Source organism: Larus michahellis, chromosome 2 (assembly GCF_964199755.1).
Source record: "Larus michahellis chromosome 2, bLarMic1.1, whole genome shotgun sequence".
NCBI lineage: Eukaryota > Metazoa > Chordata > Aves > Charadriiformes > Laridae > Larus > Larus michahellis.
Genome location: NC_133897.1, coordinates 68860638 through 68873262, shown reverse-complemented (window position 1 = coordinate 68873262; position 12625 = coordinate 68860638).

Genomic DNA, 12625 nt, shown 5'->3' with positions numbered 1-12625 from the left:
CTGGGCAAACTGCTCTGCTCAGCCTTTGCAAAGAACTCCACGGCAGCTCCCCAGGGGCTCCCCACGGAGCTCTGCTGCGTGCCACAGGGGCGCTGCGCATCTCGGCACACGCACAGTCTCCAAGGGCATTTCCCAGGGGGATACGGCGCCAGAGCCATCCCCTCGACAATGCCCGCAAGAGCTCTCTCTTCTGGCCTACAAACAACTCCTTGTCGACTCTGTTTCCCAAAGAAAGGGCAACCAAGTCCTGCCTTTCTGGCTTCATCACTGCTTTCTGACTCTGTCGTTGCAGGTGCCGCTTTCCTGGCAGGAGACGAAGCCCTGCCATTCCTGGGCTCCCCCACCTCATCTCTGTCCACAATAAAAGGCTGTTTTCTCCCATCTGACTGTGTCTGTCGTCGGCTGTTCTGGAGTGAGAGCTCTTGTTTTGTGAGGGTGCTCGTGAGCATCTGCTCTGCCACAGATATGAGCTAAAGACAATAAAACCTTGTTCCCACTTGTAACCCTTCTGGTGCGTGTCCTTGCAAGTGCTTTTGGAGATGAAAAATCTCTGGCATTTCAGGCTCATCATGATTTGACTCATTGGGAAGCAAGGGGAAGGGGAGGAAGGGAAGGGGAGGAAGGGAAGGGGAGGAAGGGAAGGGGAGGAAGGGAAGGGGAGGAAGGGAAGGGGAGGAAGGGAGGGCAAGGGAAAATCTGTTGTAGTTGTTTTGTGAGCACGAGTAGCAAGAAAGACATGGAGAGCAACAAACACAGCAAGCCTCTCGCTTTCTTCATCAACAAACTCAATCCTTAGGCACACTCAGAAAGGTTCAGCATCTACAGATCATGGGCCTAGGCTCAAAAAGGAATGTTTCTTCTCCACATGGACACAAACTCAGGAAATAACACTAGCGGCAGTGGTGCTGACAGGGAGAGAGATGACGAGAGGCACTTCCAAAGGGAGCATGTTGCAGCTTGACCTGCCCAGGGACCACCGCCTCCCATTACAGAAAGACATTTCAAAAGGAGCATTTGCCTGGCACTTTCACCATTCAAATGCTACATGCACATTAACAAAGGACTACATACTATTCCACCTCCCAGGTTTTCCCAGCAAGTTTAATGTTTCCACCATGTGAAGGATTGCAAAACAAGTTTTCCATAGAGCAGAGCAATCAAGAAACAAGAACGAGGAAGTTCTTGTGGGAGGAACCACACCAATCACAAGCTTGTCGCCATCCTTAGTTGGTGAAACTGTGACCCAAGCACACTCGGACAAAGCAGAAAAAAAACTTTCCTGATTTCACAAGGGCAAGGAAGTAGAATCGCTCTCACCTCAAAGGTACTCAAGGGCAATTTGCATCCATGCATGGTTACACATACATATCTGTAACATATGGTTACACATACATTACCCACCTTTTTTCTCTTGGATTTCAACGAGAAAGTAAAATGGGATGGAAGCTGGCTTGCTTTCTAACATCTAGAGGGATGGACGGAATGGAGCCCAGGGAGACAGGCAGTTGGGGCAGAGCAGCCTGCGCAGGGAATCCTCCCAGTTTCACTTGGGCACAGCAAGGCTCTTGGAAAAACACACAGACACCTGCCCCTTTGACAAGCCTCACTTTGCCCTAAGACACTGCACACAAACAAGAAACTGCACTCTTCAAACTGCTCCAACAACCAGTCCCAAAACTCCTCGTCCCTCCTCACATAGAATCAGAGAATCATTTAGCTTGGAAAAGACCCTTGGGATCATTGAACAAAAAGCTGACAGAAAAGTGCAAAATACGTGCTAAGGCAACCAAGAAAGCTTGGAAACAAAGCCAAGGCTCCCCAAGGGTTATGTTCGGGGCTCATCCCAAGCAAGCGCAGCTGGCAACTTGGAAACCTGCCATCCTCATGCCCACGATTGCCTGACGGAAGGCTCCAAAACCAAAGTGCGCAGGCAACTCGTACCGAAACCCAGCAAAAGGATCGAGAGCGGCTGCCTAGCAAAGGCAAGTTTCTGGGGCGGAAGAAAATACAGGAGGCAGAATGCAACACAAACCCCAACAAGAGCTGCAGGGCATCTCCACAGTTGAAAGGCATCTCTTGACAGAAGGCAGCTGTCAACAGCTGTCTCTTCCCTCTCCTTCCTGCCAAGAGGAGGAAAGGAAAGAGAGGAAGGAAGGAAGGAGGAGGGAGACAAGGAAGGGAAGAAGAGGAAGGAAATCAGGCTCACCCAGTGCAAAGCCATAGCCATCCACGCTGAAGGGAGCACTCCGGCCTTTTGGGAATCCTTCTTTTCTGCTCCTTGGCTCGGCCACCAGCCTGACAGCTTGGCCCTTCAGCAGCAGCCTTGCTCTCCCCGATGGAAGCAGGGCGCTCCACATCACTCTTAGCTGCACTCCATTTGATGCCTTCCACTGCCAGGCAGGACCAACGGAGCTTGGCAGGCAGTTCTGGGGGCTGCACTTCACTGCCACGGAGAGCAATCCATGCATGTCCCACCTGGCGATCCTTTGAGACAAAAAGCACGGGGGGAGTTGAAAAGAGTTACTCTCAGAGGAATGAAACCAAGGATCCATCCAATCTGCCACCCTCCAACAGACACGCTAGAGCACGTGCTGAAAAAGCAGCCACCTAGAACCAACAAATAGGCAACACCCCCTTCCTGGCCCTGGGCCCTCTCTTCCTGCCCTGCAGTGGAAAAAAGCACATCAGTTATTTCCATTTCTCTCAGCGAGACTGAAAGCTTTTCACTGCACTTTCCACCCAACTCCTTGCCTCGGCATCAACGCGGAAAATCACCTGCACAAATCAAGCGCATCACAGGCAAAGGCTCCAGGGACTGCAGATGCTCTAAAGACTTCTCTAGGAAACGCTTCAATGGATCACGCTTAGAGAAAACCTTGACCACGGCGGCTCTCAAATACTTTTGCAACACTTCCCTGACAACCTCCAAAGGTTTGCACAGACGTTCAGCTACCAACTGCCTTTCAAGACAAGAAAGCCCACTCAAGGCAGCAGGCTTCCAGACATCCATTCCACACATCTCCTAGAGCTCAGGGGCCACCACTGCTCTGGCAACCACCTGCTGGGCAAGCACACCTAAACATGGGCCTCTGCACACACCCACCTGCCCACCTCTCCTCCTGCCTTTCACAGACAGCTCTGCAGCACCACAGAAGAAGGAAGCAAGTACATTCAAGAGCTCCTTACACTCAAGGAGTGTGCTTTGAAAACATTGGCCAGACATTTTGCACAAGGCCACCGACCACAATCAAGGGAGCTCCTGCTTTTTTCAGAGAAAGAGAGAGGGCGCGGGGCTGGGGGTGGGCGGGGGTGAAGAGATCAAGAAATGAGCAGCCACAGAAATGAAACTATTTTCTCCTTTCGACACAATTGGTCCAGGCCAGGGACGGAGAGCACTGCTGGGGGAGAAATCTGGGATGTGTCTCTTTCCAGGCGGCACTTGTGAAGAAGGATCGCTTTACAGCTGGTGAAGAACATGACTACAAGTTTCAAGCAACAACTTCTGGCAAGTGCAACAGGGGAAAAGAGGAACTGGGCTTTCCAGGCTACCTCTGGCCTGCAATTCCGCCGCCATGCTCTGCCCTTTTGCAAAAGGACACAGTGCAAACGGCAGAAAATGGCCCTCCTGTGGCCACCGTGGCCTTGAGGGGACCCCAGGCCTGGCAGGAGGAGGGGGCTGGAGCCCAGGGCACACGAGGGCAGCTGCAGGGCAGTCCCGCTGCCCCAGGAAAAGCCTTGCTCTCTGGCAAGCAAAAGGCCCTTCAGGGCAATGGGGCCTTCAGGGCCTCCTGGGCCGCCCTCCCAGCCACACCGGCGGCCGTTGGTGACGTCACCGGCCTGCCGTTAGGCAAGCAGGCACCTCTGCGGCTGGCCCACAGCTCGCTCAGCACCTACAGATTCTCGCAGCAAGCCTGCTTGGGAGAGGAGGAGGCGGCAAAGAGTGACGAGTGCCCACATTGGGTGGGACAAGTGCCCACATTGGGTGGGCCCAGCCACAAGAGGCTCCTTGGAAGCCCCGAGGATGCCCAAACACACCCAAAAGCGCAAGTGGCTGGACACCAGCAGCAGCAGCCATGGCGGGCGAGTGGAGCCCATGGAGGTCGACCCGCCGCACAAGAGGGACAAGGTAGAGCCCATGGAGGTCGACCTGCCGCAGACCAGGGACGAGGGAGAGCCCATGGAGGTCGATGCCCCCACGGACGACCAAGAGCCCATGGAGGTCGATCCATCTCCCGCAGCCATGACGGGGCACACCTCCACCATGGCCAGGCTGCCTCCAGCAGCACCGTGCCCAAAGCGCCGCAGGACCCCCGCCGCCTCTCAGGGACCCTCCGCAAAGCCAGGGCCCAGCAAGCGGTGCCAGTCCCGCAGACGACGCTAACCGTAAGTGGGCCATCCACACCGCCACGCGGCAGGTTCCGCAGCAAGATCAGACGGCTCTCAAGCCGCTGAGGAGCCCTGCTTTCCCCTTCCCCTAGACCCTGCCCCTCACCAAGGGGGGACATCTCCTCTGCCCTCACGCCTGGGCAAGAGGAAAGGAGAGGGAGAGGGAGAGCGAGACGGAGAGGGAGAGCGAGACGGAGAGGGAGAGCGAGACAGAGAGGGAGAGGGAGAGGAAAGGGGCTGCCACCTTCTGCCCGACAGCCCCACAGCACCAGCAGGAGACCTTGCCGCTCCCTACAACTCCCCGAGAGGAGCTTGGAGCCAGGTGGCCCTTGCTCTCTTCTCCCAAGTCACCAGGGATAGGACAACAGAGAAAACGGCCTCCAGTTGTGCCAGGCGACCTTTAGATGGGCTGGTAGCAAAGATTTCCTCACCAAAAGGGTTTAGCTGGGGACTTGGCAGCACCACCTTGAGCTTCCACTTCTTTTCCAACCTCAACCATTCGATGCTTTCTATTTCAGAGCTGTGGGGAAGAGGCGAGGAGAGGGGCTGCCATCTTCAGGCCGGCAGCCCCATAGTACCAGCAGGAGTCCCTTCCAGATGGCTGGAGACGGACGGAGAGCGACGGAGACCACCAGAGACCGCCGCAGGACACCATCGGAGACCGCCGGAGATGACCAGACACTGGTGGTGTCCGGCGGTCTCCGGTGGTCTCGCACCGGAGACCATCGGAGTCCGCTGGAAACCGCCGGAGTCCATCGGAGACCATCGGAGACCACCAGGCACCGCTGGAGATCGCCAGAGACCACAGGAGACCACCGGAGACCGTCAGAGACCGCCAGACACCGCTGGAGACCGCTGCACAATGCCGCAGCCTCTTGGACTCCCCTGCAGCGCCACCCAGGTTATTGGGGCCTGGACTTGGCAGCGTTTCACTCTGAGGATGAGAAAGCCAGTGCGGGGTGGCTGTCCTCAGCTAGCCCTCCCCTCAGCTAACCAAGGGGTGGCTGAAGAAGAAGCCAGACCCACCCTGGCCGTGCCCACACAATAGCAACAGGGCACCAAAGACGGCAGACGCCCCATCCACGGAAACATTCGAGATGCACACACAGCTCTTCCTTTGCATAAGCACAAGAGTTCCACTCTGACACAAAGAAGTTTGGGCAAGACTGGCCAAGAAACAACTCGAAAAAATACGAAAAACAATCAAAAACAATCAAAGCCAGTTAAAAAGACAAGAACAAACCCAAGAAAAAGCAGGAGCCCTTGCCATCGCACAACTTCCTCCAAAGCATCCCCACCAAGCTCCTCGTCAGCCACCTCTACCAGCACGGGATGCCAGCCCTGCAGAGGACGAGCAAGCAGGCAAAAGTGGAAGAGCTGAAAGCGTAAGTGTGGCCAGCAGCCTGCCTCTCGAGCAGCAGCCCTGACCGCTGCCTCAGAGCACCGCCAAAGCTGTGCAACATAGCTGCTGCCTCCCACCTGCCTTGGCCAAGCTTCGGCCATGCCTCTGGGCAACACCTGCTTTCTTAACGTTGTCTTCTGTTCCCTCAGGGTGGACCACAAGTTGCCTGCGGCCAAAGGCCTCCTCCTGAAGTGGCTCCTCTCCATCCTGCGCCACATCCGCCGCAACGCGTCCACCAGCAGGAGGAGCTGCACCAACCTGGCCATCTGCGCTGGGACAAACCTGATGAGCCCACCTCAGGAGGACCTGCTGCTGCTGCTGCTGCTGCTGCTGCTGCTGGAGGCCATGCTGGAGGGGATGGAGAAGGTACGCTGTCTCGAGCAGCTGCCTGCAGCTTTCCAGGCCCATCACAGCTTGGAGCCTCAGACGTCCCTGCCTGCCTCCTCTCTTCAGCAAAAGCTGCTGGGCTGCCTGCCTGCAAGAGCAGCCCCACAGCCACAGCCTGCCTTCTGCAGGGAGCCAAGGGGGAGCAGTGGCAAAGGCTGCTCCACACCTTTTCAGCCACCTGCCCTGAAAGCAAGGCTCTCGTGTGCTGCAGGGCTTGGGTGGCTTTTGCTTTAGCTCTTGTCCACTTCCCACAAGACACTTTGGTGCACGGGTTTTTGCTTTCCAGAGTTGCCTTTGCAAGAGCAACGTGGCCCTGCAGGGGAAGGTGACGTGCAGCACCAGCACCAGACCAAAGCCTTCCTGGATGCACCACCCTGTCTGCTCGTCCTCCACAAAGCAGCAGGCGTAGATCCGGTGGGAGGATGGGAAACGGCAGAGGTAGGGCTTTCCTGCTGCCCGAAATAACTGCGGTTGGGTGGTTATATACCGAAAAAGGTCGCCATCAGGTGTTTTCATGGGGAGCGATGGCGCAGAGCAAGGAGGGAGCATCAAGTCAAGGGAAACGAAATCCTTGAGCGCTTGTTATCTAACAGGATTTCTCATTTTCTTTAACGGAGAAACAATTCGGAAGGGACTTGGGATGCGAAGGACTTGGAGGCCAGAAAATACACCCCGTGCCCTTGTTCGTGCCCAGAAACCATCGCCGGGGGACGCAGGAGATGGAAACCGTCCCTCCAGATTTGAGATGCCTTCAGGGGGACGTCACAGTGGCTTCACCGGCTGATTCCCATCTCGGTACCATCCACGACAAGGAATTTGCCAGCAGGGAAGGAGGTGGGTGGTGATTTTAGTGATTTTTGAGTGTATTTAGCAAAAATCCCACGCTGGAATGGCTTCTGTGAGCCACCGGTCAGCAGTTTAGTAGCTCAGTGTCACGGCTCCCTTAAATTCCCCAATTCTATTCAAATAACACGGCAGTAATGGGCTTGGTGGTAATTAACGCTATTGGTAACGGACTTGGTAAAGGTTCCAGGGGCCTGCTGGGTGGAATTTATGGGAAGTAGGTAAGCCGTTAATCACTTTTGCGTTGCGATTTAAGTTCCTCCTAAATCCATGACCTGATCTGATTGTGTGAGTTTGGGGTAACAACTTAATGTAAGCATTAAAAACACGCAATGAAAAATACTTGAGGATGGCAAGGAAGGCTAAAGGATGGTCTTGGCGGAATGATTTTTCTCTCAGGCTTTTTTTTTCACACCTTCCGGGCAGAATGGCCAGGGATTTTGGGAGTTTTGGCTGATGAAACACTAAAATGCGTGCCCAGCCGTCAGAAGAAGAGCAAACTCTGGGAAAACAGGGCACAAGGGAACCGCCATTGAGGAGCCGGCATGTGGTTGGTGCAAGGCCTGGGCTGCGTGGGCCCTCACAGTTGACATTGACCTTCTCCCAGTGGCTCGGCCAGTCCTCAACGGCAGGTTTTTGGAGCCAAAGTTGGCCACAAATGTGCCAAAATGCCTGGCAAAGCACTGTCATGGAGCGTTGCCGGCCTCCCACATTCTACACAACATTACGAAGCACTTGGTGTTCGGTGGTGGTGGCTCTTGCGGCTCACTGCTCTTCTCAGAGTGAACCTCACCACCTGGGACAGGTTTTGAGGAGGAAAAACCCCCAATTTTCTTGCCCAATGGGGCCGAAGAGGACTCCAGAGGCAGAACAGTAACGTGGTGGTGCTGGAGAAGTTGTTAGAGGAGAGCAATTAGTGTTTTCCTGGGAAATAGGGGCCATATTTATTACAGCTCCTCACATATGCACGTGTTTATCCTGCCGGAGCTGTTCCTCGCTTGCCTTCCTCACCTCCTCTTCCTCACACTTTCAGGCGCGTCAACGTCGGCAGCCAATTCCAAGCGGAGCTTCCCGACCTCCAGGACCCAGCCCGTTTGGAAGAGGAGGAAGAGGGAGCGTGGCTGATCTGGAAACCTTGGGGCGACATTGAAACCAACCTGGAGACGCAGGAGAAAGGTTTTTCTAACGCTTTTCTTCCACTTTCACCCCACCCAGGGATACGAGGGGTTGAAAAATCCACCTTTTTGGGCTTCCCTCCCTCCTTTTCTTCCCTGCCTTCACGTTCGAGGGAAGGAGATGGAGGGGTGTTGGTGGGAGAGTGACTAAAGAGTAACAGGCAACGTTCTTGGCAGTGTCTTCCATGAAAAATGGGCGTTTGGAGCCAACCCACCTCATCTGCAGCATCCTCGGGAGAGGGGAGGTTTCTCTCTGAGCTTTTAAAGTAGAGATATTTGGGGTATCGGACTTTTTTCTCTGCCTTTTCCTCATTTCCGGTCTCTGCTGCGCTCATCCTGTTTTCTCTCCCTCTCCTATCACCCCTTTTCTCGAGGAAAACTTGACTTTTTCTCGGTTTTTGTTGCGTTTGTAGTTACAAACCTGCTCAATTTGGCTTCTCCCAATGCCGGGACGGGGGGACGGGTCAACCCGGAGCTCGCTCTGCATTGCCTGCACGAGGCACAAGGCGACGTGCTGGTAAGAGGCGGCAATTTCTAATTAAGAACAGACTTTGTTACTGGTTTGAGCTGGGAGTCGCTCCGAGTTTTCTATTGCGCGGGCTGGAATCTCTTTGCTGAAGGCGCAGGAGGTTCTTGGGTGCTGCCTGTCGCCTCATTAACATCTCTTGGGCTTCCAGACCCCTCTCCTGGTGCATCACTAAGAGTTTGTTTTGATTCTGGGATGATTTGGAGAATAGAATTACTCCCAAATGAAGGGATAATAGATAAAACCTGAGGTCTGCCCTCGATGAGCCCTGAGCGGGTCTGCTTTGCTCCCTCTTCTTCAAAGAAGGGATTTAACATCCCTCGGCGTCTGCTGTGAGAATTTCCCTTTTGGCTCCTCCTCCGGAGGAATCTAAGTCTTTTTTCCCTATTAAATCTCTCAGGAGGCAGCGGAGATGCTGCGTGCTGGGCCGCCTCGGAGACCCGAATCCCATCCCCTGGCTAACTATCATTACACAGGTAAACGAGGAGAACAGATCCCACCGTTCCTTTTGCTCTGATTGAATTGAGTCTTAAAAATGTTCCTTTGGGGTGGGGAAAAGAGTCATTTTAATCCCTTTCTGGGGCTTTTGGAGGCGGGGGATGCCTATTCTAATAATTTGCGTGTTGCTAGTTAATTCCGAGGCTTGGATACTTGGACGCCAGTGGAGGAGCAGTTGTTTAAAGAGGCTTTTTACATCCATAAGAAGAATTTCCGCCTCATACAGAAGCAGGTAAAGCCATTAGAGCGAGGCGTAGCTCATTAGCATGGGCAATTTTAACCCAGAAAGTTGTATTTTGAGTCGTGGGTTGGAATCCTGTTCTTAGGATGCTTCTTCTTGCTAAAAAAGCACTGGTACAAGACATGTTTTTGCTCTCATGTGTGATCACAAGGGAATATTTAATATCTCTAGGAGAAAATACCAGAGATATTAAAAGAATAATGACAGATGATGGTGTGAAATGGAGAATTCTGCCCTGAAAACTCTTCTTGACGGCGTTTTTTAGCAGATGAAGGTTTCTTTTCTGCCTGATCTCACCCAGACGTTGCGTTGCGAGAACCGGAGGAGAGAATCCTCGTCAATCTGCCCCTTCGATATTATACTGCCACGTTTCCCTTATTAAATGGTTTCTGCTTTTCCTCCTGGCAGATCCAGACTAAAACTGTGTCTCAATGCGTCGAATATTATTACACCTGGAAGAAAAAAATGCGTTTTGGTTGCACTCGGCCTCGCCTGACGCAGAAAAAGCGCCCGAGATGCCTGGAGGAGGAGGGAAAAGGCTGAAGACGAGGTAGAAAAAACGCTGGGGGGAGGGGATTTTGTGCCAGATTCCGCTGCTCCAATGAACCCATCTGTGAAAACATTCCTTAAAAAACAGCGGATCTGGTTCACAGAAATATTTGTAATTTTTGCTGGTAGAAACGGGGTCACCATGTCGCTTTGGTGCTTCGGAATTCCATGTTTTCAACCCGTTGGATAGATTTTTGCCGAGGAAAGCACTATTCCGCTAAAATAGAGAATAATATGGTTTTTCTTTCCAGGTCTGGTCCTCCCAGTTGAATTAAAGTGGCTTTTTTTCGACTGTTTAGTGTTCAGAGTCCACCCGGGTGGGGTTGGGCTGATAAATCATGTTACCTCCGGCGCAAAAAATCTAATTCCTTTGCCGTCCACAGCTGATTCAAGCTGGTTTTTTACCTGATTTACAGGCCCTTTGCAGCGCAAAGAGGAGGCGCTGCATCATCCCCAAGGAAAATCCGAAGCTGGGGATTCGGGAAGAGAAGCCCCGCGATGACAGCAGCTCCTCCATCAATCCCGGTGCTTCCTGGTGCTGGGACAGCGGTGCTGGAGATCCTGGTTTTTTCCCCTGTGGCAAGTGTGGAAGGTCAGCTCTTCATTTGTGTTCTCAAAACCGGCTGTTTTGGGGCTCAAAAACCACCCGGGGGGGGCAGAGGGGGAGGGCAGCTCGAGGATTCCCCTTCCCCCAGGGCCGCTTGGCAGTTTTATTTGACTTTCAACCCCCAAAAAATCAGTGTTTTCGGAGTCGGGGAGACCCTTCACTGAGCCCTGAGGTTCAAACTGGTGCGCCCCCGCCTTGCGCAAGAATCCCAGCGTTTCTCCTTTTTGGCCAAAAAACCCTCAAGTTTCGTGAGGATTTGCAGCCTGAGGCTTCCCCACTCCACTCACCCGCACCGAGCAAAATCCCTCGGGTTTCAATTCAGACTAATTTTAAGCGATCGCACAATTAATTCCAATATTTTAATCCCCCACGATCTGTCTTGTTGAACCACCGACATCCGAAACTCTGTCTTACCACACAGCAAAGCATAAGAATTCCCAAAAGTAGGAATAACGAAGCTCCGTCTAGCAAATTTAAAAAAAAAAAAGACTTAAAAATCCCTTTCTTTTCAAACTTTCAGGGTGCTTGAGAAGATCCAGGGGAGAAACGCTCACATGAGACTCCATCACCCAAAAGATGTTTCAAAAGCCCCGTGAGCGTTTTCAAAGGGTGGCGAAGCCACAAAAACCCCACATTCCGCTGACCTCCTCCCGTAACACCTGGGAACTGACACCAAACCAACCACGAGGTCAGTTTTTACCATTTTTCTTAAAAAAACCCACCTTTTTCTCCGCATCCGGGCAGCGGCTGGGCTTTGAGGATTCAAGAACACACGGTCGCCCCCGCTCTAAAACAAGATGGAATAGGGGAAATAGCCCCAAAACAGTCATCATATTTGACAACGTTTTTTCCTGATGGTCATGCGCAGTGTTTAAGATCTGGACTGCAGCACCCTTTTGACAGAGATAAAGTTCGTTTTCATGTGTGTTTTGTTGTTTACTTAATAAATTTGGTTGGTGAATTTTAAAGTTCTTGCCCCGCTCTAGCTCTTTGCACAATAATTAAATGATTTAAAACTCGTTCCGCTGGTTCCAGGGCAGCAGAATTGGGGTGGTTAAAGGTGTTGGGTGGCCGTGAGGCGTCTCGGTCATATTGAAAGCACCCCTTGCGTGTTTATTTTATTGATTGGTGCTTATTTGCATAAATTAACATGGCGTTTGGGAGGGAACATGGAGGGTTTGATTAGTTGAAGGAAGGAAATGGAAAGAAAGGTGTCTTGTCTCTACCGACAGTGTAACAAAGGCTGATTTTTTTTGTTCCTGGGCCACCAGATTTTCATGACTTTGTTTCGTTTTTGCTGAATATTCATGTTCAGTAGAAGAAAAAAAAATCTGTATTTTGGTTCTGTTTTTCTCTTGAAAGGACCAATCCTCAGGTCTGGGCCTCCATAAACTCCTTTCCCCAAAGCAGAAGGCGGGTGGGAACGTTCTTTGGCTTCTCAAGGCTTGTATTTTTCAAAATAAACCTCAAAGTAACATTTTTCTCTAGCCCTTAACGATTCCAAAGGGAAACCGGCTGCCTTCCAAAAACAAAGACGGGCCTCCCAGTAAGGCTGGAGTCAGCGGCAGCCCTGCCAGCTGGGAGGACTGGGAGTTTTTAACCAAAAAAACCTGGGGGCTGTTTCCTTTTAAAAAAAGAAAAAGAAGTGGGATGTTGCAGCACTGAGTGATTTTTTAATTCCATCTAAAGGGAGGAGTTTTGAGCAGTTTGGCTCCGGAGGGGAGAGGCTTACAAAGCAAGTGCCAGGAGGCAGCGGTGCATTCACGCCTTCTCGCTGCCAAAGCGATGCTGAAACCGCAGGAATTTGGCAAAATACTCAGCATCCCAAATCCCCACCACGGGTCTTGATTTAAACCCCACCGGCCCCCAGAAAGGCTCGGCGTGGGGATTCCTGCTCTGCGCCTCATTGCTGTTCCTGACTCATTCTGAAAAATCAAAGTTTTGGTACAAGAAGAGAATCTGGTCCAGGTTCTCTGGCGCCAGGACAGCTCACCGATGCTCCAGGCTGCTC